The sequence below is a fragment of the Hylobates moloch genome, unplaced genomic scaffold (assembly GCF_009828535.3).
Source record: "Hylobates moloch isolate HMO894 unplaced genomic scaffold, HMol_V3 SCAFFOLD_3, whole genome shotgun sequence".
Classification (NCBI taxonomy): domain Eukaryota; kingdom Metazoa; phylum Chordata; class Mammalia; order Primates; family Hylobatidae; genus Hylobates; species Hylobates moloch.
In genome coordinates, this window is record NW_026652278.1 from 34,802,456 (window position 1) to 34,829,753 (window position 27,298).

General features: G+C 36.2%; 1 protein-coding gene across 3 annotated transcripts in view; it reads left to right on the forward strand.

The window, feature by feature from the left end:
- Nucleotides 1–27,298, forward strand: part of HPSE2 (heparanase 2 (inactive)) — a 786,995-nt gene that overhangs the window by 347,402 nt on the left and 412,295 nt on the right. The gene's annotated exons all lie outside the window — the stretch shown is intronic.

Below are 27,298 nucleotides of genomic sequence, written 5' to 3' on the forward strand. Positions count from 1 at the left end.
CCTAAATGGTCTCGTTGCTTCTAGCCCATTCCAACTCATTCTTGACTTGGAGCCAGAGTAATGTTTTAATTATACAAAATTGATTCAATCTCTTGTTTGTTTAAAAAACATCAGTGGCTTCCCATTATCATTATGATAAAGCATCACATTCTTACATGGCCTATAACCTGTTGCATACTCTGATCCCTGCATCATTCTCCAGTTTAGTCATAGCTCCTCAAACACAAACTCCTATTTTCATTCTAATCAAACTAAATGTCTAATCACTAGGATACACTAGGATCTCTTCAACTTCTGGGTCATTGAACCTTCTCTTTCTTCAGTCTTGAACATTCTTTTACCCTTAGCCACTTTGTCCTGCTTATCTCTTATTCATCCACCAGAAAATAAACTCTGTGAGAGCAAGTACCTACCTTGTCTTTCTTGTTTAACTCTGCCACCTAGCACTTAGAACAATCAATGCACAGATGCTCAACAGTACTTGCTGAGTGAATAACTAAAACTTTCAAGTCTCAGCATAAACGTCATTTCCTCAAGGAGGCCTTTCCTGACTCCCAGGAAAAAAATAGATCTCTTTATTATATCCTCCTACAGCATTCTGTACATTGGCTATGACCTAGGAACGACTTCCAGGCAATACGTTGGAGAAGTTTGTTTTTCTTTTCTCAGTGATCACAGCACTGTGCTGGCTGTTGTCAAAGATTTGAAACCTGTCTTGTATATTTTGTCCAGGTTTTCAGTTGTTTAAGTCAAGAGTGTAATTCTGTTTCTCATAATTCTATCTCCGCTGGAAGTGGAAGTTCCAGGTCACATAATTTTTCTTGGAATTACTCTATATTAGCATTCTCTGCGATTTGGATTTTATTTTTCCCTGAAGTTAACCTTTTTCTCTTAGACCATCTTAAACCTAGAAAGTTATCCATTGGGCTAAGACTTTGTTTTGTTTATTTCTGTATCCCCACAGCCCACAGAATCATGTGAAGAACATAATAGACATTGAATAAATTAAAGGTTGCATGAAACCTGCCCTGAACGTACCCTCCCTCATTGCGTATCTGCTACTAGAACACAGGCCTGGGCAAATCACAATCCTACAAAAAATTGGTATGTTAGTTTTGGAAGTGAGAAAACTGCACATTTAATTTTTAGCTCTATCGATTATTTATCAGTTTGTTCTTCATAACGATTATGTCCTATTTATTATTTGTCACATTCCTTAGTTTTGAAATATACCTAATATTTCTTTTCAGTTATGATTTGCCAAGCACTATACTAAATATTAACTAATATAATCCTGTCAATAAACTTATGAGATGGGGCCTATTTTTGTTCCCACTTTATTGATAAGAAAATGAGGCATCGAAAGATTAAACAAAATGTCAAGATAGCAGCTGAGAAGCAATGGAGCTAGGATTTGAACACAGAGAGTTTGAGTGTGCACTTTTTCTAAACTACCTAAACTGCTTTCTAGTACTTCTTGCTTCCAAGTAAGATTATAGATGGCTTACAATAAAAAACATCTAGAAAACATATTATTAAAATAGAAATTTAAAATAAAAGTCATAATGATAGGAAGCATATATTCCCTTAAGAACTCAAGCTAATATGTGCTACTGTAAAAGGACATTAACTTAAGTTTCAAGCTTTCTATCACTCAGGAGTAAAAAGGAAATTCAGTCAGTCAAATAAATTTTGTTTTATAATAAAACAAAGGATGCTCATTCATTTTCTAAAAAGAATTTGTACAGCAGGTTCTTATATAAGAGATATTTCACAACAAACAATGTTTCTGAACATGGATTTTTTTACAAAATATTCAATAGCATGCCCTATATAAAGGTCATGCCTAATATTATTAATAAACTTCAGAGGTGTAACAGAAAAGCTCAATGAAGACATATGTACAGGATATTAAGTAATGAGATTCAGGTAAATAGTCATCTATTGGTTTTATCTGGTCTGAGAATAGAACTTGGAATTCATAGAAAAGTAGAGAGAGGTAGTATGTCTTCAATTTCTTCAACTGTTAATAATCTCAGCTAAGATTGTAGCAACAATTCTGCAAGTAATATTTTGAGACAGAGCTCTCTAGTGAGTCAGCCATGAAGATATTCTGTTGATGCTGCTGCTTGCAAGAAAATCCATATGCTTTGAATATTAATATACAGTTGGCAAAGTTGCCATTTGTTATGACTAAAAAAATCCACCCTCAGTCTGCATAGAGTTAGGCTATGGGATGGCTGAAAATTGGGTCAATATTTTCCTTAAAAAGTAAAATAGAAAAGGTGGGTTTTAGCCAAGAAGATTCTATTGGTCTGCATGCCAGTTAAATGCATTAATTCATCATTCAACAAATATTTATGGAGTGCATGCCATGTGCCAAGTTATGTGCTAAGTTCACTGGTCACTAAGAAATTTTAGAGTATTTCCATGGAACATTTGATTTGGAAGGTGCTGCCTCTCGGTGGCCCTACCAGAACTGGTTAACTCATTTGTAACTAACAGCCTAGCATGACACTTTCCAAAATTTAGTCACCACCATAATAATTTTAGCTATAGCCTTCTACTAGCTGTACTATAATATTTTTCTCTGCATTGACCACTTTTTTTTACTTCTCAAATTTTGTTTTAACATAAAGTTAACTCCTTGTTATAATGGAAAACCATTATCACCTCCTAAAAGTAAGTACAATAGCTGACATTTATTGAATATTTCCTAGTGCTTCATACTATATTATTTTTCATGAATTAGGTCTTTGATCTTCACATGAACCCCATTAAGTAGGTACCATTATTAGACCCCTATACAAATGACAGCAAAGAGACACAGAAGCAACCTACCCAAGAAATCAGTCAATAGTTAGCAAACCTGCATTTTTTAAATTCAATCTGAGTGACTTCAAAGCCTGTAATGCCTAACTACTGTAGTATATTACTCTGTAAACATAGATACAAATGACAAACAAAACAATACTATTTAAATATAATTATGTATTGTTGCCTGCTTGTTGAAGTTTTTGAGAGATAATCACCTAGTGCCAAACCAAGAGTTTATTTGATGCAAATAGAATTCACGGAGGATTGAAACTAGAATAACTTCCTGAAGTTTTCATTTTTTGTTGTGTCTCTGCCAGGTTTTGGCATCAGGATGATGCTGGCTTCATAAAATGAGTTAGGGAAGAGTCCCTCCTTTTCAATTGTTCGGAAGAGTTTCAGAAAGAAGGGTACCAGCTATTCTTTGTACTTCTGGTAGAATTCAGCTGTGAATCCATCTGGTCATGGTTCTTTTTTGGTTGGTAGGCTATTAATTACTGCTCAATTTCAGAGCTTGTTATCGGTCTATTCAGGGATTCGACTTCTTCCTGGTTTAGTCTTGGGAGGATGTATGTGTCTAGGAATTTATCAGTTTCTTCTAGATTTTCTAGTATTTGCGTAGAGGTATTTTACAGTATTCTCTGATGGTAGTTTGTATTTCTGTGGAGTCAGTGGTGCTATCTCCTTTATCATTTTTTATTGTGACTATTTGATTCTTCTCTCTTTTCTTCTTTATTAGTGTAGTTAGTGGTCCATGTATTTTGTTAATCTTTTCAAAAAGACAGGTTTGGGATTCACTGATTTTTTTGGAGGGTTTTTGGATCTCTATCTCCTTCAATTCTGCTCTGATCTTAGTTATTTCTTGTCTTCTGATAGCTTTTGGATCACTTTGCTCTTGCTTCTCTAGCTCTTTTGTTGTGATGTTAGGGCGTTAATTTGAGATCTTTCTAGCTTTCTAATGTGGGCCAATATCCCTGATGAACATCAGTGTGAAAATCCTCAATAAAATACTGACAAACCGAATCCAGCAGCACCTAAAAAAACTTATCCACCACGATCAAGTCAGCTTCATCCCTGGGATGCAAGGCTAGTTCAACATATGCAAATCAGTAAATGTAATCTATCACATAAACACCAAAGACAAAAATGACATGATTATCTTAATAGATCCAGAAAAGGCCTATGATAAAATTCAACATCCCTTCATGTTAAAAACTCTCAATAAACTGATATTGATGGAACATACCTCAAAATAATAAGAGCTATTTATGACAAACCCACAGCCAGTATCACACTGAATGGGCAAAAGTTGGAAGCATTACCTTTGAAAACCGGCACAAGACAAAGACGCCCTCTCTCATCATTCCTATTCGACGTAGTATTGGAAGTTCTGGCCAGGGCAATCAGGCAAAAGAAAGAAATAAAGAGTATTCAGATAGGAAGAGAGGAAGTCAAATTGTCTCTGTTTGCAGACAACATGATTCTATATTTAGAAAACCCCATCATCTCAGCCCAAACACTCCTTAAGCTGATAAGCAACGTCAGCAAAGTCTCAGGATACAAAATCAATGCGCAAAAACCACAAGCATTCCTTTACACCCTAGACAAGCAGAGAGCCAAATCATGAAAGAACTCCCATTCACAATTAACTCAAGATGGATGAAAGACTTAAATGTAAAACCCAAAACCATAAAAACCCTATAAGAAAACTGAGGCAATACCATTCAGGACATAGGCATGGGCAAAGACTTCATGATGAAAACACCAAAAGCAATTGCAACAAAAGCCATAATTGACAAATGGGATATAATTAAACTAAAGAACTTCTGCACAGCAGAAAAAAAAATCAGAGTGAACAGACAGCCTACAGAATGGGAGAAAATTTTTGCAATCTACGCATCTGACAAAGGTCTAATATGAGGAATTTACAAGGAACTTTAAAAAATTTATGAGAAAAAAACAACCCCATCAAAAAGTAGGCAAAGGATATGAACAGACACTTCTCAAAAGAAGACATTTATGTGGCCAACAAACGTATGAAAAAAATCTCAAAATCACTGATCATTAGAGAAATACAAATCAAAACGGCAATGAGATACCATTTCATGCCAGTCAGAATGGAGATTATTAAAAAGTCAAGAAACAATAGATGCTGGCAAGGCTGTGAAGAAATAGAAATGCTTTTACAAACTGTTGGTAGGAATGTAAATTAGTTCAACCATTGTGTAAGACAGTATGGTGATTCCTCAAGGATCTAGAACCAGAAATACCATTTGACCCAGCAATCCCATTACTGGTATATACCCAAAAGAATAGAAATCATACTGTAAAGACACATTCACCTGTATGTTTATTGCAAAACTATTTACAATAGCAAAGACATGGAACCAACCCAAATGCCCATCAGTGACAGACTGGATAAAGAAAATGTGGTACATAAATACCATCGAATACTATGCAGCCATAAAAAGAATGAGATCATGTCTTTTGCAGGGGCATGGATGAAGCTGAAAGCCATCATGCTCAGCAAACTAACACAGTAACAGAAAACCAAATACCACATGTCCCCACTCATAAGTGGGAGTTGAACAATGAGAACACATGGACACAGGGAGGTAAACAACACACACCAGGGCCTGTTGTGGGGTGGAGGGTGTGGGAACGCAACTTAGAGAATGGGTCAATAGGTGCAGCAAACCACCATGGCATGTGTATAGCTATGTAACAAACCTGCATGTTCTGCACATGTATCCAGGAAATTAGTGTAAAATAAAAATAAATAAATAAAAATTTAAAAAAGAAACTAGAATAACTTCCTCTATGGGATTCAAGTGTTATTTAATATCATATTCATGAACCATGTGAAATCAGTTCATATACCACATAAAATTGTATGTCCTATGCTTTGGGAAACAAAACTCCAGCATTAAGTAAAGTTAAATAGGGGCCCTTGTAACCGTGATGGCTCTAAGATGACTAAGTGTGGTCAAATTTAGCCTTTTCTTCACCTTCTAAACAGAGCAAGCAGATGCTGCTTAGTGTCCCTTCAACAGAAGCCACATTCTGAAATTTGCTGAGTAAAAAGATAGGAAGTAAATAAATCTTTGGGTCTTCAATTATTCGTAAGTTTATTCATACAAGTTTACTGAGAAGTTACATTTGCCAGAAACTGTTCTACTTACTGAGAGTCAGTGATGAACATGACAGCTTCGTACTCTGAATTGATAAGAAATAATATCTAGAACTTGCTGTAGTTTTCTTAGCATTTTCCAGATATTTTCTTAGATATTCTAGTCAGCTATGGCAAGAGATAGAGGTGAATTGAAATTATCATTGCTCAAAATATTCTCTATGTACCACTGGTTGCTCTGGGTGATAGGAGGCAAATTTAATTTCCTATGGATTAAAAAGTATAACTAGCACATCAGACCTGAGATTTTACAGATGTTTTTACCTTAGGTGAAGTAAATATAAGTATTTACATTAAAAAAGTGAGGTGCTTTTTTGTAACACTTTAAGTTACTCCAAAGAAAAATTTAAGTTGACAATGGAAAAGATCCTAAGTGGATATGGCAAATATGAAGATAATAGAAAATTGACTAAATTTGTAAAGTTTGAGAACCTCTGCCTCACGCGAATGCTGGTATTATATATCTCATGTTGAACACCAGAATTTGACCTAATAATCTCTCCAACACAGGAAGGAAGGGAGACATTCATTCTATCAATAGGGCTGGAGACAGAGTGGAGCAGGATGTCCTTGTGTTCCATTCCTTTTAGAGGAATTTGATTATATTCCATTTCTTAGTGAAGGGAAAAAGCCTCTGCAGAAAATGGTCCTTCCTTTTCATCCAGGCTGCACATCTCTTTCTTGACCAGTATTTAGTCCTAGTCCATATAGGAAGGGACCTCACAAAAATGCCTAAATGATGGATACAGTGGTATATAGAAGAAAAAAAGGATTTATCCTAGATTTTCCAAGTTTCTTTTCTGGATAGAGGTGGATATAAACAAGGACAAAGAAGTAGATTGGTAGATTTTCATTTTGGGGCCAAAATCAATTTATTTTTTGCATTTAGTATTTTGTATTTTCAGTGCTTTCCTATCCAGTTTTCAAGGTTCAACTTCTATTGCTGAGGCTGTTTTCACAGTAGATACAGTCTCCAATTTGATTAATAAGTCCCAGTGGCCTTTTGTTCACAGAGTTGTCAGCTCTACCAAAGATAGGCAACATTTTTACCTGCTTTCCTCTAGTAGTCAGTTTTCCAGAATCCCTTCCTTAGGCTGTTTTTCTGCTTGGAATAACCTGCCCTGCTAAATCTGCCTGTCCAAATCCTTCCTTCTGTGCTCTAATTAAATGCTGCATCATGGCATTTTCAGCATGAATTTAGTAAATATTCATTTAATCAAGGAATAAGTAATTTTAAATAAAACTCTGTAACATAATTGCTTAATTTTGTATGTTTGCCATTAAATGTCATTAAATTATAAATAATATTAAATACTATTAAATTATTCCTAACATGCCTAAGAAGCCAAGAAATTTTAGCTAAAAGTATACAGTTTTTTTTAAAGCCAGTATCCAGTAATACCAACACTTCTATGGATATATGAAAGAAAAGCATCTGGTTCTGTCTTGCTCCCTATGAGAGGGTAAGGACCCATTTGGGTGCAGCTCCTAGCTGTACTTTTCGTATCAATTATGATGGATGTAGTCAAGAGGATCTATCCTTAAGTATGGGTTATGGATTAGAGCCCCAAAATATAAACTGGGCATATAATCAAAATCCATTTATGAGCATCTATATTAGGTGTTTTTCATACACTTATCTGCATTGCCATAAAGGAATACTCGAGACTGGGTAATTTATAAAGGAAAGAGTTTTATTGGCTCTTGGTTCTACAGGCTGTACAAGAAGCATAGTACCAGCATCTCCTTCTGGTGAGGGCTTCAGGAAGCTTACAATCATGGCAGAAGGCAAAGGGAGCCAGTGTGTCGTGTGGTGAGAGAGGGCAAGAGAGAGAGAGGAGGAAGTTCCAGCCTCTTTTTTCTTTTTTTTTTTTTTAAATAATTTAAAGATCTCACTGTGAACTCAGAGTGAGCACTCACTCATTACTGCAAGGATAGCATCAAGCCATTCATGAGGGATCTACCTCCATGATTCAACCACTTCTCCTACCAGGTCCTAGCTCCAGCGTTGGGAACTGTGATTTGGAGGGGGCACACATTCAAACTCAGTGTCAGTATCTCATGACAACAATTTTTCAAAGTAGGTAGAATTATTCTCATCATATGGAAATGGAAGTGAGATCACTTTCCTAAGGTCACTTAACTGTAATTGTCAGAGCCAGGGTATAAACTTAGATCATATCAGACTCTAAAGCCTGTACTTATCCCATTACTTTACCCTGCTTCTGAAAGGTTTCCCAAAGACACTGTGGCTTCAGCCTTGGCTGCTGCTTAATGGGTAGTTTGAGAGCCAGCTCAGATCTCTGTAGCCATACACCCTTCTGACTCTAAGGACATCTCAGCTTCTTTGGTTGCCAATTAAATTATACATTCAACTTTGGGTTCTGATCCAATATTGAAAGGCAATGTAATAAAAGAGGAAAACACTGGATTCCTGGGTTCAATTTTGTTAGAGTTCACAATTAACCATATATTCAGTGGATAGTTTGTTATTTTCTGACATCTTTCTACATTATACATGACCTATTATTAGGCATATACTTTAGACCTGCCTCACCTAATAAAATGACAATTGCAAGCACTATATTTTTCTAAATCCACAGTTAAAAATTACACTACAACATTAAAAAACAAACAAGAGTATGTAATGAAATAATACTACTGATAAACATGTATCTTCTCTCTTTTTTTTCTTGAAGCTCCAACTCAGGCTGTCTCAGTTGTTGCTTTTATATGCTATTGATTTCCTATTGTAATAATTGAATAATAGACTTTGACAGTATCCCTCTCAATACACTTCAGAAGGAAACTATGGCTGAGAGGAAAAGAGAAATTACTTGCCCATGATCACACAATTTATTTAGTGTCCAAGTCAGGATCAAAATTCTTTTTGTTGTTGTTGTTGTTTATTTTTTTATTTTTATTTTTTATTATTATTATACTTTAGGTTTTAGGGTACATGTGCACAACGTGCAGGTTTGTTACATATGTATCCATGTGCCATGTTGTTTTGCTGCACCCATTAACTCGTCATTTAGCATTAGGTATATCTCCTAATGCTGTCCCTCCCCCATACCCCCACCCCACAACAGTCCCCGGAGTGTGATATTCCCCTTCCTGTGTCCATGAGTTCTCATTGTTCAATTCCCACCTATGAGTGAGAACATGCGGTGTTTGGTTTTTTGTCCTTGCGATAGTTTACTGAGAATGATGTTTTCCAGTTTCATCCATGTCCCTACAAAGGACATGAACTCATCATTTTTTATGGCTGCACAGTCTTCCATGGTGTATATGTGCCACATTTTCTTAATCCAGTCTATCGTTTTTGGACATTTGGGTTGGTTCCAACTCTTTGCTATTGTGAATAGTGCCACAATAAACATATGTGTGCATGTGTCTTTATAGCAGCATGATTTATAGTCCTTTGGGTATATACCCAGTAATGGGATGGCTGGGTCAAATGGTATTTCTAGTTCTAGATCCCTGAGGAATCGCCACACTGACTTCCACAATGGTTGAACTAGTTTACAGTCCCACCAACAGTGTAAAAGTGTTCCTATTTCTCCACATCCTCTCCAGCACCTGTTGTTTCCTGACTTTTTAATGATGGCCATTCTAACTGGTGTGAGATGGTATCTCGTTGTGGTTTTGATTTGCATTTCTCTGATGGCCAGTGATGATAAGCATTTTTTCATGTGTTTTTTGGCTGCATAAATGTCTTCTTTTGAGAAGTGTCTGTTCATGTCCTTCGCCCACTTTTTGATGGGGTTGTTTGTTTTTTTCTTGTAAATTTGTTTGAGTTCATTGTAGATTCTGGATATTAGCCCTTTGTCAGATGAGTAGGTTGCAAAAATGTTCTCCCATTCTGTAGGTTGCCTGTTCACTCTGATGATAGTTTCTTTTGCTGTGCAGAAGCTCTTTAGTTTAATGAGATCCCATTTGTCGATTTTGGCTTTTGTTGCCATTGCTTTTGGTGTTTTAGACATGAAGTCCTTGCCCACGCCTATGTCCTGAATGGTATTGCCTAGGTTTCCTTGTAGGGTTTTAGTGGTTTTAGGTCTAACATGTAAGTCTTTAATCCATCTTGAATTAATTTTTGTATAAGGTGTAAGGAAGGGATCCAGTTGCAGCTTTCTACATATGGCTAGCCAGTTTTCCCAGCACCATTTATTAAATAGGGAATCCTTTCCCCATTTCTTGTTTTTGTCAGGTTTGTCAAAGATCAGATAGTTGTAGCTATGCGGCATCATTTCTGAGGGCTCTGTTCTGTTCCATTGATCTATGTCTCTGTTGTGGTACCAGTACCATGCTGTTTTGGTTACGTAGCCTTGTAGTATAGTTTGAAGTCAGGTAGTGTGATGCCTCCAGCTTTATTCTTTTGGCTTAGGATTGACTTGGCGATGCGGGCTCTTTTTTGGTTCCATATGAACTTTAAAGTAGTTTTTTCCAATTCTGTGAAGAAAGTCATTGGTAGCTTGATGGGGATGGCATTGAATCTATAAATTACCTTGGGCAGTATGGCCATTTTCACGATATTGATTCTTCCAACCCATGAGCATGGAATGTTCTTCCATTTGTTTGTATCCTCTTTTATTTCATTGAGCAGTGGTTTGTAGTTCTCCTTGAAGAGGTCCTTCACATCCCTTGTAAGTTGGATTCCTAGGTATTTTATTCTCTTTGAAGCAATTGTGAATGGGAGTTCACTCATGATTTGGCTCTCTGTTTGTCTGTTATTGGTGTACAAGAATGCTTGTGATTTTTGTACATTAATTTTGTATCCTGAGACTTTGCTGAAGTTGCTAATCAGCTTAAGGAGATTTCGGGCTGAGACAATGGGGTTTTCTAGATATACAATCATGTCATCTGCAAACAGGAACAATTTGACTTCCTCTTTTCCTAATTGAATACCCTTTATTTCCTTCTCCTGCCTGATTGCTCTGGCCAGAACTTCCAGCACTATGTTGAAAAGGAGCGGTGAGAGAGGGCATCCCTGTCTTGTGCCAGTTTTCAAGGGGAATGCTTCCAGTTTTTGCCCATTCAGTATGATATTGGCTGTGGGTTTGTCATAGATAGGTCTTATGATTTTGAGATACGTCCCATCAATACCTAATTTATTGAGAGTTTTTAGCATGAAGGGTTGTTGAATTTTGTCAAAGACCTTTTCTGCATCTATTGAGATAATCATGTGGTTTTTGTCTTTGGTTCTGTTTATATGCTGGATTACATTTATTGATTTGCGTATGTTGAACCAGCCTTGCATCCCAGGGATGAAGCCCACTTGATCATGGTGGATAAGCTTTTTGATGTGCTGCTGGATTCGGTTTGCCAATATTTATTCAGGATTTTTGCATCAATGTTCATCAAGGATATTGGTCTGAAATTCTCTTTTTTGGTTATGTCTCTGCCAGGCTTTGGTATCAGGACGATGCTGGCCTCATAAAATGTGTTAGGGAGGATTCCCTCTTTTTCTAGCGATTGGAATAGTTTCAGAAGGAATGGTACCAGTTCCTCCTTGTACTAACAAAATTCTTATTTCTTTAGGAAATGGTATGTTTATTCCAAATTTGCTACCATTTGTTCTCCTTGGGCACTACTTTCTGAGTCTGTGGCATGTTTTTGTAAATACTCTCACTGGTGGTAAGTCAGAAGGCAATCTGGAGCCAAATTAGAGAAGAAAGTCTATGATTGAACTGTATAATCACATTTGGAGTAAAAACCAATTCTTAATTACAATATAATGAAATAGATTTTGTTCATATGAGGCCATAAGTCAGAAGGCAATCTGGAGCCAAATTAGAGAAGAAAGTCTGTGACTGAACTGTATAATCACATTTGGAGTAAAAACCAATTCTTAATTACAATATAATGAAATAGAGTTTGTTCATATGAGGCCATAACATAAAGGTCTGGAAGCTAATTCCCAAAAACCAAAGGACAAAAATGTTTAGAGTGATAACAACATTGTTGTAGTAAGTGTCTGACTTCATAAGAACTACTTTAAAGGGATTAAAACTCATTTGGACATTAGGGCTCTGATATGCGTGTTTTAAAAGGATGTCTTAATAATGAAAAGAATTTCAAGTCACCAGAAAAAATATTAAAATTTTTATTTAACTAAAAACGTAGCTTCAAAATATATAAAGAAAATCATGACAAACTTCAAGGAGAAACAAGCAAACACATAATCATAGTGGTATACTTTAAGATACTTTCTTAAAAACTGACCAAACAAGCAGACAAAAAAAATCACTAAGGATATAGAAAGTTGAACCTCAAAATGGCAAACACATTGTTTTTGAAATAAATAGATGACTCGAAAACACACATGCGTGCGCATGCATACACACACTGACATGTGCACATACACACCACACAAACACAGACATGCACACATGCAATTGGGCACCACAAAAAGCAGGTCTAAATACATTCTAAAGGACTGAAGTGATTTAGAATGTAGTTTCTGACCACAAAATAAAAGATTTTAACTAGAAAAATCCACATTTGGAAGTTCAAAAACTCCTCTAGTAAACATTAGTCAAAGAGAGAAGTATTAATCATGAAAATTAGGACATTTTTGAACTTTGTAATAAAAATATAACAATCAAAATTTCTATGATACTGCTAAGGTAGTACTTTAGAGAGATATTTATCATGCTAAATGTATGCATTAGAAAATCAAGAAGACTGGAAGTTAATGTGCTGAGCCTTCATATTAAATTTTTAAAAATTTTTAAACTTTTGTAGATACACGGTAGGTGTACATATTTATGGGGTACATGAGATATTTTGGTGCAGGCATGCAATCTGTAATAATCACGTCTTGGAAATTTGGGTATCCATCCCCTCAAGCATTTACCCTTTGTGTTACAAGCATTCCAATTATACTGTTAGTTATTTTTAAATGTACAATTTAATTACTATTGACTACAGAACCCTGTTGTGCTATTGAATACTAGGGTTTGTTCGTTCTTTTTTTTTTTTTTTTTTTGGACCCATTAACCATCCCCGCTTCCCTGCTGCCCACACCACCTCCCTACTCTTCTCAGTCTCTGGTAATCATCCTTCTATTCTCTATCTCCATGAATTTAATTGTTTTGATTTTTAGATCCCACAAATAAGTGAGAATATGCGATGTTTGTCTTTCTGTGTCTGGCTTATTTCATTTAACGTAATAACCTCCAGTTTCATCCATGTTGTTGCAAATGACAGACTCTCATTCTTTTTATAGCTGAATAGTACTTCATTGTGTATAAGTACCACAATTTCTTTCTTTCTTTTTTTTTTTTCTTGGAGATGGAGTCTCTGTCACATAGGCTGGAGTGCAGTGGCACGATCTCGGCTCACTGCAACCTCCACCTCCTGGGTTCAAGTGATTCTCCCGCCTCAGCTTCCAGAGTAGCTGGGATTACAGGCATCTGCCACCACCCCCAGCTAATTTTTTGTATTTTTAGTAGAGACAGGGTTTCATCATGTTGGCCAGGCTGGTCTTGAACTCCTGACCTCACATGGTTGGCCTGCCTTGGCCTCCCAAAGTGCTGGGATTACAGGCATGAGCCACTGCACCCAGCCCACAGTTTCTTTATCCATTCATCTGTTGAACACTTAGGTTGCTTCCAAATCTTGGTTATTGTGAATAGTGCTGCAACAAAAATGGGAGTGCAGGTAACTCTTTGATATACTAATTTCTTTTCTTTGGGGTATGTATCCAGCAGTGGGATTGCTAGATCATATGGTAGCCTATTTTTAGTTTTTTGAGGAAACTCCAAACTGTTCTCTGTAGTGGTTGTACTAACTTACATTTCCACCAATAGTGTACAAGTTCCCTTTTCTCTACATGCTTTTCAGCATTTGTTATTGCCTGACTTTTGGATAAAAGTCATTTTCACTGGAATGAGATGATTTCTCATTGTGGTTTTGATTTCCATTTCTCTGATGATCAATGTTGTTGAGCACTTTTTCATATGCCTTTTGCCATTTGTATGTCTTCTTTTCAGAAATGTCTATTCAAATCTTTTGCCCATTTTTAATTGGATTATTAGATTTTTTTTCCTATAGAGTTGTTTGGGTTCCTTATATATTCTGGTATAATCCTTTGTCAGATGGGTAGTTTGCAAATATTTTCCCCAAAATTTCTTTATTCCCTGCTAGTCTGAATGAAGCTCTTTGGTCTCCCCAGACTGTTATCTCTATCTCCTCAAATCAAGGAGCTTACTAAGCTCCTTTTACTTCATCTTCCCTGTGTCATGACCTATAAACTCCGTTAATGCAGAAAGCTGAAAAATTACAGTGCTCACCTTATTTGGTTGTCATTTCTCTGTGTTCACTGTCCTTTGTTGTCTGGTTGCTCAAACCATTGTAAGTCAGGGACTATCTGTAGTTACCATTTCCAGTACTCTATATTATTTCGTGTAGATACAGATTTCTATTTGTTATTATTTTCATTCTGCCTTAAGGACAATCTTTAACATTTCTTATAGTTCAGGTATTCTGGTGATGAATTATTTGTCCTTTTGTCATTTTGAAAATGTTTTTATTTCATCTTCATTTTTTGAAAGATATTTTTACTGGCTATAGCATTCTAGGTTGACAGGTTTTTTTTTGTTGTTTGTTTTATTCTTTAAGTATTTTAAATATGTTGCTCCTGTTGTCTCATTTACATTATTTCCAGTGAGGAATCTGAAGTCTTACTTATCTTTGCTCCTCTGTAGGTAATGTATTTTTCTTCTCTGGCTACATTTAATATTTTCTGTTTATTATTGGTTTTGAGCAATTTAGTTCCTTGGTATAGTTTTCTTTCTGTTTCTTATGCTTAGGATTCTTTGAGCTCTTTGAATTTGTGTTTTATGGTTTTCATGAAATTTGGAAAGTTGTCTGCCATAATTTCTTCAAATATATTTTCCTGGCCTTTCTTCTCTCTGTTCTAAGACACCAATTATCTCTATGTTAGGCCACTTGAAGTTGTCCCAGAGCTGACTGATGCTCTTTTCATTTTTTTGGATTCTTCTTTCTCAGTGTATTTTATTTTGGATTGTTTCTAATATTACTCCTTCAAGTTCACTAATATTTTCTCTTGCATTGTCTAATCTACTGTTAAACCTTTGTGTATTTTTTTGTCTCACACATTGTAGATTTTATCTCTAGAAATTCAATTTGGATATTTTAAAATATTTTTCTTGTCTCTCTTAGAACATATGGAATATAAGTACAGTATGTCATTCTTTGATAATTCTAACATATCTGTCAGTTCTGAGTTGTTTTGGATTAATTGATTATTTTTCGTATCATGGGTCATGTTTTCTTGGCTCTTGCATACTAAGTAATCCTTGATTGAATGAGAGATAATTGTACATTTTGCCTTGTTAAGTGTATATTTTTGTATTGTTCTGAGCTATGTTTATAGAGAGTTAAGTTATTTGGAAACAGTTTGATCCTTTCCTGTCTTGCTTATATGATTTGTTAGGAAGAGCTGGAGCAATGTTCAGTCTAGAGCTAACATTCTCCATAACTGAGGCAAGACCTCTCTGAGTACTCCATCTAATGCCCTATGAATTATGATTTTTTTCAGGCTTACTGGCAGGAATAAGTACTATTCTCAGTCTTGTGGAACACATTATTCCTTATAACTTTCAGATGATTCCCTACCTCTGGTAGTTTCTTCATACTCATGTGCTTATTTGTATTCTGTTGAATATTTGAGAACTTTCTGCAGATGTCTAGAGTTGTGTCTCCGTGCATCTCTTTATTTGCCGTTAGTCTGAATGAAGTGCTTTGGTCTCCCCAGACTCTTACCTCTATCTCCTCAAATCAAGGAGCTTACTAAGCTCCTTTTCATCTTTTCTGTGTCATGACTTGTAAACTCTCTTAATGCAGAAAACTGAAAAAATTACAGTGCTCAGTTGTTTGGTTGTCATCTCTCAGAGTTCACTGTCCTTTGTCTGATGTTCAGTGTTTTGGAAACCATTATTTCATATATTCGATCTGGTCCTTGTTACTTTGTCTTGGCCAGAAGCAGAAGTCTCTCATATCTTTTTTCTTTAAACTGCATTTAGTGACTTACCAATTTGGAAGTATCTTAGGAATCAATTAACACACCTTCTAACTTAAAAATCTGTAATTGTATTTTTTTCTATGGCACCTAAATTCCTCTGGTTGGGAAGAAAGGTTCTCAACTATAATTTAATTTAAGTCTTAGTTCCTCTCCTAACTAGGAGTATGATTATTGGGTTTCAGTTGAGATTATCTCTTAAGAATCTTTTTAATGCCAACATTTTATGCATCTGTCTCTTGTGACAACATTGATAAAAACACTGAACAAAAAACACAACTTGACATAATTACATATCATTGCTGCCTGCTAGAATTACCAAAGAGTAAAACTTGCTTTCACATAACCTCTAAGGTGTTGAAGAAGGAAGTGGTCTGCAAGCTATATTTCTTTAAATTACTTGAACTTTAGAAAATGAAAATGTCAAAACGTTTAAAAATGTTAAATAATATATGTTTGATAAATAATACTGAAAAATTATTCTATACCAAGCCAGCAAAGACTTTCCAGGCTTAATCAGACAATGAATGTCAAAGAAAAACAACCTGGTCATACACATAGCAACTTTTAACGCATAGTGCATGGCTTTGACATTGTCATTCTTTAAGGGCAGCTTGTGTTTGTGAGTGTCCTGTTAGCTGCTCTAGGATATGTACCATGTATAGTGTTTCCATTCAGTCCTTGTGTGGACTTAGTGAGTCTAATTAACTGGATAACTTTATTTAGCCTCTCTCAACCTCAGTGTCATCTAATAAAATGGGAATAATACTCAGTTTAAGGATTATATAAGATAATGAATATAAAATTCCTTAGCCCATGTATTCTCAATAGAAGCAATATAGCCTTCAAGTTGGTGAAAAATTGGTACTTGGTGGAGTGTGTGTGTGAGAAAACTTAGATATTACAATGGTTTGTTCTCCTCCAAAGGTCACAGTATGAACAGTATAAAATAGATATACAGTATATGTGTAGTATTAAAATTTCATGGAGGACAATTAAGAAAAATAAATATGTATAAGGGGTCCTTGGGGAGATGATAATTTAAAAATGTTGAGAAGCACTGCCTTAGTCTAATGTTTAGCCATTGCTTATTATTAGCTTATTAGTTTATTAGTCATCTTAAGTTTCCTAGTTCTGGGTTGGTCACTTAGAACCCAGAATGCATTTTCTGTGTGAGATTAGTGATGTAAATTAATGATTCCCAACATGTGGACTAGAGGTTTCTGAGAATCTCAGAATTAGAAGAGGTTTTTTAATTCATTTACACACAAATCATCAGCTATAGGCTAAATAAATTTTGTTTTGCATAGTACATGTATATATATATTCATATACATATATAGTACATATTTTATAATATATACAATTTCTTGAGTATATTTATGATGATGGTGAATAATAATGAAATTCGCTTAAAAGTTTTTGGGTTCACAGCAGCTCTCTTCATTTTGTATTTTCTCAATTAATAGATTCTAAAAAATCCAACTACCGTCATTTGAGAGCTTGAATATAAAATATTTCTCTATTAGCAAAGGCTCATTATACTTCATCTAAGGTTTGTAAACACACTTATAAATGACAGTTAGGGATTTTAGGCCAGTCATTGAAGGAATATTTAACCCATAGGGTAGCTAATCTGTCTTACCAATTGCAGGTAGGCTTGAGCATCTCTGAGACGATCCCCTTCTAAACTTCAAACAGGAGGCTACAGAAGAAGTAGAGGCTGCCTGTAGGTTTCTTCTACTGACTAACCTTCAGTGGCATTGGACAGGGTGGGTAGGAGGAGCCAGGAAATCACAGTGTGTGTACATGTGGGTAGTTCACAGGGCAAGTTTTCTATCTTTTTATCTATCTATCAAGATATCCATAACTGCTTCCCAATTCCACTCTCTCTCTCACACACAGACACAGACACACAGATATACACACACACTTTATTTTTTTCGAGGTCTACTCCTGTTTTCTAGGCACTGGAATTACTGACAAGATCTCTCAGAAATAATGTCAATTATTTGGCACATTGGAATTCCCTAGATTCTATTAAATGCTTTGTAATTTTCTTTTCCAATTTTTTCCAAGGCTTGGGTCTCATTGCCTGTGATTTTTTTCTGGGAACCAATGGTCAACAAAAATTCACCCCTTTTCTTCTCTTTTCAACTACTGACATGTTTCATTCCTGGGGGAATCAAGGATTTTCCTTTCCACTTAAAAAAAACATTGTTGGCCTTGTACAGTGGCTCACATCTATAATGCCAGCACTTTGAGAGGCCAAGCCGAGAGGATCACATGAGCCAAGGAGTTTGAGACAAGCCTGGGGAAAATAACAAGACCTCATCTCTACTAAAATCTTTTAAAAAAGTAGCCTGGCACAGTGGTACATGCCCACAGTCCCAGCTACTTCAGAGGCTGAGGCAGGAGGATTGCTTGAGCCCAGAAGTTCAAGGTTACAGTGAGCTGTGATCACACCATATCCCCCAGCCTGGATGAGAGAGCAAGACCCTATCTTTACAAAAAGAAACAGCAACAACAGCATTGTTTTCACCTCTGGTCCCAAGAGTCCTAATCACCCCTCCTTAATAGTTGTCTCTTGCCTACTCTACTCTTTTGGGGCTTCATGTGCAATTCCGATGTTTTATCCCAAAAGCTTCTATAGGGATTCTTCTCTGCTAAGCTTAGTATATCCTTCCATGATCACTCTCCCAAAAGCATGAGAGAACAGAACTGCAGATTCTAAATTAGTAATCTGATAATAGCCTTAAAAGGGTGACTATTTTGAGTTCATCCACATTTCAGTATGAGATTAACAACACCATGAGATAGGACAAGTATTATAAGTGCCACTGTACATATCAGAGAGATTAAATATCAAGTTAAAATCTAATAAGTGGAAGTGTCAGGACTTCAAATAAAATTTTCTGAATCCAAAGCTAGGGATTTTTCTGTTTCTAAGGACTGATATTTGGAATATATGAGACCCCCAAGTTCTTACCAATTTGAAGATCATGGATAAAACTCTCTAATTCTCTATTTCTCTCTCTGGAAAAGCTGCCTTTTTTCTTAGGCTCTCATGCTGTGTGCCTGATTCCAGTGCCCTTGAGGCTCAAGATTGCATTAGAGCCAGAGATGGGCTCAACGTATCTCCACACAATGATATATCTGTCTGAGCTTTGGTTTCAGCAAAGCCAGTACCACTGTTATGGATTAAAACAGAACGATTTCTTGTTGTGTCTGTTAACCAATATTTAACTAACAGCACATACTTTTCTTCAGTCCAAGCATGGATTTTTCACCTTGATATTATACTGGACAACTCACTATTCCTGCAAATGCTAGAAGGCCTATATTTTAAAGATCCACTCCCACCAGCTGATTTTTAAATCATGAGACATCTTGGAGTAATAACTAACAATTGCCACATTCTTTACCATTGGTGATACAAGCCTGGTGCAATGTTGAGATGTGGCCCTCAGAGTCCTTTTTCCTGCATCCCCTTTTGATAGCACTCAGCGTCATTATCTTTTCATTGTCCGGTGACCCTCTGGTATGGCTGCACTCTCATATCTGTCCTCTCCTGCATCCCTATAGATCCTTTCTTGACCTCATATCTATCAAAATTTACTTCACATTATGTCAAAAGGCAAGTATTGAATGCTGCCAAGGCCCTTTCTTGCTCTAGGGATAATTGATGATGTAGAAAATGATAAGTAATAATGAACAAAAATGTGTTACTGAATTAACATGCATTCAGTATAGTTTTCAAGCCAAATTGTGCTGTGTTCTAGAAGTTCTATGGTGGTGCCCTAGGGGTCCCTTGGAGGTGGAAGGATTCTAGAGCTTCCTCTTTCCTTGCCTCTCTACCCTCTACTGCTTCAATTACAAGATATTTTGTTTCATTGATTTTATATTATAATTTGGACTTCCATATAGGATTTTGTTAAATAAAATATCAGCAAATAAGAAAGATTGGAAGATCACTGCCTTAATCCCAAAGAGAGATGAATGTTGGGGACTTCTGTTTCTCTGGCTAGATCTTGTATAAACAAGATAATTTCTTCAATTATCCTGTTTGGCTATACTTAAGGCTTGCTTCAGGTAGTTATGTAGATTTGAAAAGAATGTCTTGATTATGACTCACTTTGAATAGCAAATGAAACCAAGCTCTCCATCAAACATGTTAATATCTTTACCACCTGAGGAATTATCTCCATTAGAATGTTTTGTTTAATATCAAGAGCCAACTGCCTTTGCATTCATTCACTCAGTTATTTGCAGTAGATGCATTTGTGAAGCACCTGCTCTGTATGATGTAATGGATTGTATATTTCTTGCCCTGAATGAGCTTAAAATTCACATTTTGTTTATGTATGTGCCTAAGGTTGGGAGTGCAACGTGTAAATTAGAACACAGAGTAAAATGAACTGAGTACTTTTATAGACAAATAGAGGGCTCATAAAACTATAAATACAATTATTTTGAACTTGTGGGCATGGGGAATCCTCGAAAAAGGCTTTACGAAAAAGTTGGCTTTTAATTAGGCCTTAAAAGTTGAAAGGGCTTTCAAAAGTTGCAAAAGGGGTTATAGCCTTGTGTTTAGTAGTTAATAGCATAATATCTGAGATTGTGTTAGATTTCTCTGGTTTATGTCCTAGCTCTAGCACTTACTAGAAGTGTGACTGGGAGCAGGTCTGCGTTCCAGTTTCCCCATCCGTAAATGGGCATATTAATAGAAATTATCTCATCTGTTGTGTGGATTAAATAAAGTAATACATGTAAAATGCTTAAAACATGTAGAAAATTCTCAGTTTTCTTAACTCATAAATATTAGCTATTTTTATGGTTTTTCTTGTTGGGGAGAGGTATTCCAAACTGACTGAACAGCATGAGCAAAGGTAGAAAGTATGACTTTGAAAAGTATGTTCTGATATTCAAAGCTTCCGTAGCTGGAAATGCCACCAGAATTCTCAAAAGAATTCAAGGCATAGACTTTGGAATTCTATTAACACCACAGCACAACCACATTTTAAATGATATTGGCTTTTGCCAGCCAACCTGGGAATGTAATAATATTTTATAACAAGGATCATTGTATTAGTCAGAGTTCTCGTTCTCCAGGGAATCAGTATAAATAGGGAATATATAGATATATAGTAGTCCCCCCTTATCCATGGGGGATACATTCCAAGGCCCCCGAAGGATGCCTGAAACTGTGGATAGTACCAAACCCTAAACACACTATATTTTTCTCTTATATTTATATACCTATGATAAAGTTTAATTTATAAATCAGCTACAGTAAGAGATTATCAACAATTAATAAAATAGAACAATTATAACAATATATTATAATAACAGAATGTGATCTCTCTCTCTCAAAATATCTTACCGTATGTAGTAATTTTGGACTGTAATTGACTGAGAGTAACTGAAACCTCAGAAAGTGAAACCTCAGATAATGGAAGACTACTGTTTATATACAGGAAATTTATCATGGGAATTGACTCATGTGATTATGGAGACTGAGAAGTCCCACAATATGCTTTATGTAAGCTGGTGGTATACTTCAGTCCAAGTCTGAAGGCCTGAAAACCAGGGGTGGCTATGATTAACTTCCAGTCTAATGCTGAAGGCCTGAGAACCTGGGAAGGGAGAAGAGGATTGGTCTAAGTCCTAAAGTCCAAAGGCCTGAGAACCAGAAACTCCACTGTCCAAGGGCAGGAGAAGACGAATGTCTCACCTCAAGGAGGCAGAGCATTTCTACTTCTCCACCTTTTTGTACTATGTGGGCTCTCAAAGGATTAGATGATGCCTGCCCACATATGTGAAAGTGTACCTCCTGCACTCGCTTTTCTAGTTTAAATGCTAATCTCTTCCAGAAACACCTTCACAGATACGCCAAGAAATAATGTTTTATCAGCTATTTGAGCATCCCTTAGCCCAGACAAGTTGACACATAATATTAACCATCACAACCAGGAAACTTTTAATGTAAAGGGCCAGATAGTGTATATGTATGTGTATATTTAAGGCTTTGTGAGTCATATGGTCAAAACTACTCAACTTTGCTGTGATGTGTGAAAGTAGCTGTAGGCAATACATAAACAAATAAGCATGGCAGCATTTCAATAAAACCTTATCAATGGATGCAGAAAATTGAATTTTCTCTATGAAAAGCAAAATTTAAAAATATTAACTGGGCACAGTGAAATGCGCCTATGGTCCTAGCTACTCAGGAGGCTGAGGTGGGAGGATTGCTTGAGCCCAGGAGTTGGAGGCTGCAGTGAGCTATGACTGTGCCACTGCACTCCAGCCTGGGCAACAAAGTGAGATCTCGACTATAAAAACAAAAAACAAAGAAAAACAGATGATAGGCTGGAGTTAGCATGTGGACTATAGTGCTGATTTCTGATTTGTAACATTGTTTCCATGATGCAATGTATTCTACATTCTAAATAATTAACTTTGAAATAGACTTAAACTACAACCTGTTGGTAAGGTAGGTAGGGGCTATGTAGCCTCTATTTCTTCTAGCAGCCCCCTCTGCTGGTTGGTCTTATCTACAACCACATTGTCGTGAACTTAGATTTCTTGGAAATCATTCCCCTTACAAATGATTTGTAATACCAACTGCCATTTATTAGTAACCCTGAGTTTGGGACCCTTCACACAATTCCACAGAGGCTTTTTCAGCAACTTTTAATCTCTAGCTTTTAGCCTCATATACAGGCGCACTGTTCCTTCTCCAAATCTGCTTTACTCTAATGTCCTGGTGAATTATTAATGAAAATTGTGGCATTAAAACCATGGAAGTCAACCTACCAAATACAGGAATGAATTTCCTATTGCCGAAGTTGGTTTTCTATTAGTTTCCCTAAACATATTACAGATCTGTGAAGTTGCCAAGGAATCAAAGCTTAATAACCACGCTTCACAGGGGTTTTGTTTTTGTGTAACAGGCTGCTAATCGCCAACACTTATTCTATTTCAAACTATCAAGGTCAAGAGTGGCAGAATTTACAGTTTCTGGATCATCCTTTGTCTTGATAGTTGGAAAACCAAATTTCATCTTCCAAAGATTGGGATGTGAATAATTAAGACAAGTTCATTCACATAGACATTCAACAAGCGTTGTAGCATTGGGCAAGCTACTTAAACTTTCTGAGCCTCAGTTAGCTTCTCTATAAGATAGGAAGAATAGCTAGTTTGAAAGATTGTTAAAGATTGAATGAGATAATGTATGACACTTGATAGCTATTGATAGCCATGAATATTATTGATAGCCATTATTATTTGCCTCTAAGACCAGTGGTTTTCCTTTATAAAATTATATTTTTCTCAAATAAAAATACAGTCCTCACATTTTTTCCTACTCAAAATATTTTGTGAGATCGCATTATGTTTTATGCTTATCACTTGGACATTTTATAATCTAGAAAAGACTCTATGCCCTACAAATGTAAATATTCTACTCTGTATTCCCTGTTTCAGATAATGGATAAATATGCCAAATTAAACTGTCTTCAGTCAGGTCCTTGGGTCCCTCCATTATTAATACTCCATTATTAAAAGTCACATACATTTAACTCTCATCTTTGCTTCTGATTATTAGTATAATTATTTTTCTATTATAAGACACAACTCCATTGAGATCCACTACACAGTTTTTTAAAATGTCATTTTATGCCTTGATTTTTGGTGTGTATGTGTTTACTATTCTATATTTTAAAACCTCATTTTTATGTTGTAAATATTGCACTCATATTAATCTACACTGGGGAATGATTTAAATTTATGGTGTTTAATGTTCTCAACCAATAAAGAGCGATTTCCGGCTCTAGAAGATCATACTGTTTCTATTCCAACTCACAACTGGAGGACTGGATTGCCTTCACATTATAGTGAGCCGTCGTCTAGCTTATACAAACATATAAAGGTATTTTATTGCTTTTATTACGTATATGTCTGGCTGCAAAGTACAGATAAGAACTCCTGTCTATCTGTGCAAGTAAGGTACCCACAGAGGACTGTGGAATAAAGTTAATGACCCTAGAATAAATAGGAGGGGCTAATCTTCTTAAGGTAGACAGAAGATCCAAGAGTAAGATGATGAATTAGCCCAAAGACCCCAAAAGGGATCTGACTTTACAGATTTAGTCTGCTATCTCCTGAGAGATGATACCTCTGAGTGACCCTACTAATTCTAACATTTTGTGATTAAGACTTGATGGACATGGACCTGGAGAGAAGAATCAGCTGAGGAGAAGTTAAATGGAGGAAGTGATAGAGGAGAAAGAAGACATTATCCATATTGTGGAAAAACTAGATTGCCCATCGGGTCACTGAGTGTTGGCCAGATTGCAGCTAATTATTGGCTGTCTTGAACAACAGGGATTCTCATGTGGGAATAATACAAAAATAGTTCCTAACACAATGTTTCTGATTTTTTACTTAAAATAATGAATGACTACATGTGGGATGACTAGGAAACAGTTGAAAAAATCTTTATTTCTCTTTCATATTTTTGAAAATAATCTTTGTAGTGATAAAACATACATCACATTTACCATTTTAAACATTTTACAGTCCAGTGGCATTAGGTACATTCAGATTGTTGTACAGCCATCACAGCCATCCATCTTATTCATATTCTGAAAGATGTTTTTGTTGCTTATGAATTTCCAGGTTCACAATTCTTTCTTCCAGCACTTATCTTCTGGTTTGCATGGTCCCTAATAAATCTACTGTAGTTCTTACCTTTGTTTCTCTCTGTGTAATGCATTTTTTTCCTCTAGTTGCCTTTAGGAATTTTTATTTCTTTGGTTTTCAGAACATAAGTTTGATTATATGTCTATGTATTTTTGTTTGCTTGTTTGTTTTAATACTGTTTAATGTTCTATGAGCTTTCTGAATCTACTTATTCATTCACCTACTTTTTGCCTCTGGAACTCTTAACAAGTTAATTATAATTGTTTTTAAATCCCTATCTGATGGTTCTCACATCTAGATTATATCTGAGACTTATTTTATTGATTGTTTTGATTCTTGTTAGGGGATTGTTTTTCTTGCTTCTTTGTTTGTCTTAAATTTTTTGGTTGAAAGCCTAACAATTATGTGTAGGACAGTAGAGACTATGGTAAATGGTATTTATGTCTGCAGATGGGTGTACCTCTCTTTCTGCTAGGCCTTTAGTATGTATAGGTGATGTTTGAGTCAACCTCAGGAGTTTGCATTTTATGGTTTGGATTTTATTGGTAGCTGGGTTTGGATTTTATTGTTGCTATGGTTACCTCATTGCAATACCAGTATCAAATTCCTGTATCATTATCTTATGCTTAGGTAAGGGCTGCATTGCCAGAGGGTGTTTCTCCATGTTCCTGTAACATCCTCAGCTTCAGGCATTCCTTGTGAGTCTGCACCTGAAAAGAGGGTCTTTCTTCACATTCTTGACTCCTCAATGGTAGATTGCCACTATTTGTTACTCATTGCTTGCTAGCTTAGTTGGGAAAGGCAAGGGGCAGGGGTTCAGCCTATGTTGTTGAGGTTCAGCCTTAGTCTTATATTGGCATTGTGTCTCTGGGTCTTAGAGGTGGGGCTTTCTCATCAGTCATTTTTGTTTCATTGTGGGTGACTGGGAATCCTTAATGGTCTGAGCCCAGGACTGCTTTCTGCCCCACCAACAGAGAAGTAGGTATTTTCTGTTTCCTTTTCATGGTTGCAGTGGGTTTTCAACTGTGCCCTGAGAGTCATAGGGTATATTTCCTGTCCTCTAGTAGCATGGAGCTTTTGTGCCTTAAAGTGAAGAGAGGAGAAAAGGATCTGAGCTGGGCTTTGTGCCTTTCCCAGAGTAGTTATTACCACCCTCCCCACCCCCATTTCCAGGCCTGAACCACCAAGGACAGCTCTCCTTGGTCTTCTGCCTTGTCTCCCTCCTCTCTATCCACAATCCCCACACACCCAATCATTTTAAAGCATGCCCAGTGAGATTTAAGGATGACAACCTGTGAGTAAATGCAAAACTCTTTTGTGTGTGAGACTCCCAGGTGTTCCATACACTCATACTAGTCCATACTCCACCTTTTGCAATATGTTGGACCTCTTAGCTGAGTTCTTACCAGCTTGTATGGTGCTTGGCATCACCTGCTCCCATGTTCTGCAAGTGCAAGTATTTCTTCTCTTTTTGGAGGTGCCTGTCTGTAGAATTCATGCTAGTTGGTTGCCCTAGATTTTTGAACTTTCTCTGACGGGATCTAGATCCTGTAAATTATCTTCTAAATTTCTTGTCATTAAGGTGAGAGTGAAGTTCTTTATAGCTTCCCATATCCTAAGTAAAGGTCAAAACTCCAGTGAGTTAACATTTGAACTTTTAAATATGTTGAATGATTAATTTCTTTCCCTTTCTAAGCTGTGTTGGTTATTATAGGTAAATATGATGTATAAGAATCCTCAGTTGTTTAAAATACCTTCCTATAAAACTAAATCTACAAGTACAGAGACTTGGTTTTTCTTGCCCATCAGCTAGTAGTGAGTGCCCTCTCTCTTAGTGCCCATGGATCCTGATTTTCATGTTTCTCAATATGTTACTTACATGTTATATGTCCTTTTCTTTTCTCTCTACCAGAATTTCAACTCCTTGAGGGCAGCAGTTTTATCTATTATTCATATTTGTCCTTCCCCATGTCCCCCTAGCTGTTTATGTGTAGCAGTACGTACATCCATGTTTGGTGAATGCCAATTAAAGAAATTTATCCTCAATTATAAATCACTGCACTACTAGGTCTTTAGTGTGTCATTTGATTTCCTAAATGAGAAGTTGAAAATTTATGAGTCGGCCTTGACAAGCAAAGAAATGCTGACCTTTTACAGCTAATGATGTTACAACTAATGATACATTAAAAAGAAAAACAAAACAAAAACAAAACAGGTTTCAGTGTTCTCTGTGTGACCAGCGCTTTTAGCAATTCATAATTGAATCTCTTGACCCTTAAGATAATTCTCTCTGCTTGATTACACAGTAAACCATTTCTCATAAAAGAATCATCAACTCATAAAATAGTCATTATGATGCAAAGTGTGTGTGAAACATGCAATATAAGTAAAGTAGCCTAGAGGAAATTAAGAAAAAGAGCAGAGGCCATTTAAGAAATCCTCACTTTTAAACTCTCATTCTTAACTGTAGATCTTCTTTACCCAGAGTAATGGAAAAGAGGCAACTTTTTTGTTGTATTATTCCAGATCACTTTTCTTAATAT